This window comes from Adiantum capillus-veneris, chromosome 25, assembly GCF_014529385.1.
Source record: "Adiantum capillus-veneris isolate H3 chromosome 25, ASM1452938v2, whole genome shotgun sequence".
Lineage (NCBI taxonomy): Eukaryota > Viridiplantae > Streptophyta > Polypodiopsida > Polypodiales > Pteridaceae > Adiantum > Adiantum capillus-veneris.
The window spans coordinates 88,925,803-88,931,881 of NC_140955.1; the positions used below are offsets into that span (position 1 = coordinate 88,925,803).

Here is a 6,079-nt window from a genome sequence, read left to right on the forward strand (position 1 = left end):
CAAATTGATATTGAAAATGGAGATATCTGTAAGTGAGGGGAGAACAACAAGACTAGACGGAAAGGGGCCGGTGAGGAGGTTCTCATAAACATGGAAGCTGGAAAGCTGGTGGAAGTGGGTATACCCCCTGTGAGCATATTTTTTGCAAGGTCTAAATTGGCCAACTGGGTGAGGTTGCCTAGGCTGAAAGGGATGGGTCCTTCAGGAATATGGTTTCCGTAGAGAGCAAGCTGGGTGAGGCTTTTGAGGTTGGTGAGGCTCGCAGGAATTCTTCCTGCCAGACTATTTACAAACAAATCCAGATTGGAGAGCTTGATCAGAATTCCAAGGGATGCAGGAATGGTTCCATGGAGATTGCAATTAGCCAACCAGAGATAGGCGAGGCCTGTCAGGTTTCCAAGCTCCTACGGGATAAATGCCGAATTGGAGAAGGGATTGTAGGCGAGATAAAGCTTCTCCAAATTGCTGAGATTGCCCAAGAAGGATAGAATGGTGTCATTCAGTAGATTAGTTACAAGATCGAGCTCCTCTAGATGTGAGAGGCGAGCAAGGACTAAGGGATGGCACCCGTGAAGTTGTTGTAGCAGAGATTGAGCTGGCAAAGGGCGGCCATGGTGTCTATGGAGTGCGGCAGACTGCCCTCGAAGAGCTCCTCTAGATGTGAGAGGCGTGCAAGGACTAAGGGATGGCACCCGTGAAGTTGTTGTAGCAGAGATTGAGCTGGCGAAGGGCGGCCATGGTGTCTATGGAGTGCGGCAGACTGCCCTCGAAGAGGTTCCCTGACAGGACAAGAGCACGGAGGTCAGTGCATTGGTAAAGCAAATGTGCCATTGATCAAGACAGCCTCGTAGCTCTGATCCGCAGGCAGTCCTCTTGCTCCCTGTCTCCCTCTCTTGACTTACTAAGCACACAATGGAGAAAATCATACTGCATCTCCAACATCAGTCCTGCAAAATCTAATTAAAAGCGCACCCTTTCATGCACACAACAACTGCATTCTACAAACGCAGGCCGAGAAATGCTAACATAATTACACACCTTGACCCCATGTACTCATCCTCGCCAAGTGTGACTAGTGCTAGTATGTGCAAGGTGACATGTCTCTCTTTTGCGCGTCCGCTTCTCAGCGATGGTGCACGCCAGCTCTCGATAGCTACTATATTAATTCAGCTCATGACAACAGATTTGGCTCACCATATCTTATATAGCTAGTAGCGAAGAATCTGCAGCATCAACTTACCTCCCCTCAAAGCCCTCCAATCCCTTGTGCGAGTGTTCTGCAACTCTTACCTTGTCAGGCGAGGCCATGGCTGTAGCTTCCATGGAGTTGTAACTGACTCATCACGGTCTTTTCCTAGCTTCCAGCAGAATCTAGTTTTGAGGAAAGCCTCAACAACACATCTTGCTCCAGGGTGTGTTCTAGATGTTTCAAAAAATTCGAGTATTCGAACTGACATCTCTCTTTGCATTTATATGGTTGGAGATTGGAGATAGGGGATGAAAGCCAAGACCTCTTTTGGCGATTTTCATTGCTGCGTCCGATTGAGTCGAGCACAAATGTTGCAAGAAGCGAGGAGGAAAGGAGGAGAATGCAAGAGCTATTTCACTGATTTCAGAGGACTTATATCGTGCGGGTAAACTCCTTCATGTGCTCGGAGTCTCCCATTCTGGAGTCTGTAGCAACATCCAAGCTCTATATCTTGTTCACCACGCCTTGTCTTTCTATATGGGAGGTTGGAGGTACAACCAGTAGCGTGGGAGATGCCATTGCCAAGCAAGCAAGATGCATTCATACAGAGGAGCTTGAGCCTTGGACACATGGCCGCCTGGCTGTACAATCAAGAGAAAGGCTATTCTCTGCCGATGTCATTTTGGAGGCTGGGGCAACGTAAGCGCAAGAGCTGGCCATCGGGCTCGAGGCGAGTGGGCTCTTATGAGTCAACGGCTACACAGCACAGCCCAGACGAGACTCTTTGGGGGACGCCATACCTCTCTTTCCAAACTAGTTTAATTCGAAAATGTGCCTTTACATTTAAGCCCGTAGACTTGCGCTATAGACCATGTTAGGAAGTAGGAAGTCTACCCACCGCCTTGCTGCATTAAATAGGGAGTGCCCCTCTATTGATTATGACAGCAGAATATGGAGCCTATCTATGTTACATAAATGAACACTATCCCATTAGCCAATCTCATAATTTCTTCACTCTCAAAAAGCAAGCTATTTTCAAAATAAAACCAAACTATTTTTCATTAGCAAAAAGGTAAACCATCACTAAGGCCTCAGTCCCTTTGGGGCAGGCCAAAAAGGATACCATCGGGAAAGATGAAAATCTAGCAAATGAAGATCTCGGCTTGTATCAATGTGATTACTATGTGTGTGTGTGGAGATTTTTGGCAAGCACTAGAGGCTAGAGCAAAGAGAGAGAGAGAGATTTTGCTGAAGGTCCGATGAAGAACCAAAACAAAGAAGAGAGCAAATTCAATCAACCGACCATGAGAAGAACGACTGATGGCTCTCATAGCCAATCAAAGTGGCAAAGAAGAACTTGTTTTTTGATTCTTTACTCGAAGTGAAATGTCGGATGCTAATTGGTGTGCACAATGGACGCTTGTCTGTCGACCGACATTTTTGGACTTGTCGGACAAACAGGACACGGCAAGAGAGAGATAGCCTGCGCACATGCCCCGGTGCCGATGGGAAGCCGATCGAGGGTGAACGCTTTTTGTCTACCGGGAGTTTGCGCACATGCCAGAGCTCCGACGACTCTCGGTTGCAAAGTCAACCACGTTTATCGTGCTATCAGGTGCCACAACCAATCACATCTCTCCTTTGCACAAACGGCTCTCCACCGGGGGTGACCGTTTAGGCTGCTGCAATGATGTTCCGATTGTGACGGTGAGAGCGCCGTTGGCCGTGTGCAGGGGCGTGGTGGGGCACTTGCGCTTTTGCACCGGAAATGGCCACCGTTGCTGTGCATGTGAGTAGCCTGAGAGAGAGAGAGAGAGAGAGAGAGAGAGCTTTTGCTTTAAATGGTTTTTGTTGGCCTTTAGGGCGTTAGCGATTCTCTCTCTTCTCTCTCAGAGTGCCAGCCAGCATGATGAAAGCGGAAGAAGAAGGTTCATGGACGCCGGGTGGCCTGATCTTTAGGGAGCCAGGCCTCTATCATGGCCAGGCGGCGGAGACTGGAGGAGGACGAGACCCAGAAGGGGAAGGGTTTGGGAAGCTGCGGATGCAGCGGCCTATCCACCCAAGAGGGTTAGTATTTTGAAGGCGGCTGTTGCCGCAGCTGCAGCTGGTGCGGCTGCAGGGGCAGCGGCAGCAAAAGAACGAAAAAAGCGATACTGGGCACTTAGACTGGATGCCTTTGTGGAGGGGCGAGAGCAGAACAGGCGTAAAACTGCGCAGGTGCTGTCCACCAGGGATTGGATAAAGAGAGCCAAGGCAGATGCTTTGAGTGGTGTGCATGTGGGCGGAGAACAAAGTCGATGTTGTGGTGGTGGGTTAGAAGGAGGAAGGCAGAGGAAGGCGGCGGTCGAAGAGCCAACAAGCAATGCGATCGACTTCTTACTGTTCCAACTTGTATTCTCTCGGTTGCCTCTTCGCCAGCTTTTCCAACTACAATGTGTTTACGTGGAATTTGATGCTCAGAGGGCTGGCCTTGGCAGCGTTATACACAGAAGATGAGCAGAAGGAAGAGTACTGGTTTGCAATGTCTCCACTGCTCCCCTGTGATGAGCGAATTTGGAGCTTCAGAGCCTTCAGTAGCCAAGAATGGGCCTTTTTTGGGCTCCCTTTGCCTGGCTGCAGTCAGGGAAAACTGTTCAACTTACTTGGGGGCATGGGCTGCAGCCTTTTGCCCCAGCTGGAGGACACATTCTATGTGGGGCGCTGTCGTCCTCGTCTAGTCAGTCCTCATGTCTGCATTTGTGCACAATCCGGAGGCCCCTGATGACTACTCTGTTATTGTGTTCAATTGTCTCACAGGTTGGGTAAAGGTGCTTCCCCCTCTGCAGAATCCATGCTACCTCTCCAGGAAACCTGGCTTGACCACCCTTGGCTGCAAGATGCGCATGGCAGTTGACAATAACGACCCCTCCCGGTACTACATCTTGCTGGCGCACGAGTTTTATGTTGGATGCACGTTCTACTTTGAGGTTTTTGATTCTAGAAGTGGTTGCTGGAGGGCTGGCCCGAACCTAGAAGCTGCCATTGCACGCTCTTCTAAGGTGCCCAATGCTGACTTCTTTTTCAGATCATCCGGTAAAACTTTTCTGGGGTACAATGTATTAGAAGATGCGAGGAACAAGGTGGAAGTGGTCCCGATAAAGGGAAAGTTTGGCTGCCCACCAGTGTACTTGAAGTACAAAGGAAGCTTGCTAGTAGCCCGCAGCACGGGTGAGAGCAGTATTTGCACTGGATTTGAAGTGTGGGAGCTGAGACCCATTGCTTCTGGAGCAGCCTCTTGGGTGGAGGTGGCAAGCACCCCTGAGCATCTCTGGGAGGGGCTTGATTGTGGCGATTGGGCGGTCAACATGTTTGCAGAGGGAAGCCTCTTCTGCATAACGTTCAAAGATGGGACGTTGCAGGGACAATTCAGGCCGCCGCTTGTGTATGACATTGCCCAAGACCGTGGTATTTCTTGCCCTTGAAGAGGGGGTCAACTAGCTTTGGCTGCATCTCGGTGCTTAGGCTGAGGTTAAGCAAGCATCTGCTCCTTACCCTGGGAGAGGGGGTCAACTAGCTTTGGCTGCATCTGGGTGCTTAGGCCGAGGCTAAGCATGCATCTGCTCCTTACCTAGGGAGATGAGCAGATGCAACTTTCTATGGGGACAGGTACAACTTATGTTGCTCCAAGATGGTCATGGCTTTGGTGGCATATGTGGGCTTTATCTAATGGAAAGGAGGCCAGGACAGCAGGGTGGTGGTGACTCGCTTTGTGCAGCTCGTGCAAGGTACCGTCTTCTGTGGAAAGGGCTCAATACCCACCTTGTGAGCATAGCCTGCCTCCTATTCTAGTGTATTTATGTTTATGTTTTGGTGGCCCCCAATTACCTGAAGGGTCTTGCTTTGTTAGCATCTGAAACGAAACGAACAATAAGAATGTCGCTTTTGATATGCTATAGCAGCAGCGAAGCCGACACTGATAGTTTTTATTTGGGGTCTCCCATCAGTAATGAGTATTATTTTTTGATGTAATTATTGGAAGGCAGGCTTATGGCAGACGTCTCAAGGTAGCAATGTTTGTGTGAGTTTTGAAAAAGCCTTTCCATGGGTCCTTCCCAAGAGGTTGCAGCGAGCCTTGGATTTGAACAGGTACAAGAAACCAAGTCATTGGTTCTGGTGTGTTGTCTTTGATGTAGCAAGTGCATTTCTTCTTGTTACAATCCTTTTTGTTAACTTCTTCACTCTCACAATCAGCTTTCACGACAGGTCCAAGCATATTGTATTTGTAAGAAAAAGAAACTTGGATAGAAATAACATAAAACCAACATAGCACATCCTTCGTGACCCGTTCATTCACTAGCTTTGTGGGAAGCTTGAACCATTCATGGAGAAGAGATTCACAAACTTTTGCAAGGTTGTGCCCATTGAAGATAGAGTAGCCCTCTTAGCAGGCTTACTATAGGTTATGGACTCTTGGGCCTTGTTGACACTTATGGATGTGCCAAGAGTACATCTTGTGGAATCGTGCTTGCTTTTTGCAAGGCAATTGAAATCTGGCCTTAGGGATATGTATATCAGATGGCCTTCAAGCTCTTTGTTTGCGACATTGGTGCGCGAGTTTGAGGTTGCATGGGGAATGCCCTTTGTTGTTGGTGCGATAGATGGTTCCCACATCCCCATCATTGCACCAAGGGACAACCATGTTGACTACAATCGGAAAGATTTCCACTCTATTTTACTACAACTAAATGTAGTCGCTAATTGTTCAATATGAAATTTTGATGTTGGATGTGTCGGATTAGTGCATGACTCCTTGAATTTCACTAGAAGTGAGCTAGGCCAAAGATGTGCAAGAGGGGTGTCACAAACTGCTGACGTGTCAAAGCCCTGAAGAAGGGAGCCAACTTGCAGATG

At 48.6% G+C, this 6,079-nt stretch overlaps 1 pseudogene; it reads left to right on the forward strand.

The window, feature by feature from the left end:
• Positions 1–2,746: 2,746 nt before the first annotated feature.
• On the forward strand, positions 2,747–5,349 carry LOC147425245 (uncharacterized; annotated as a pseudogene).
• Positions 5,350–6,079: the final 730 nt, after the last annotated feature.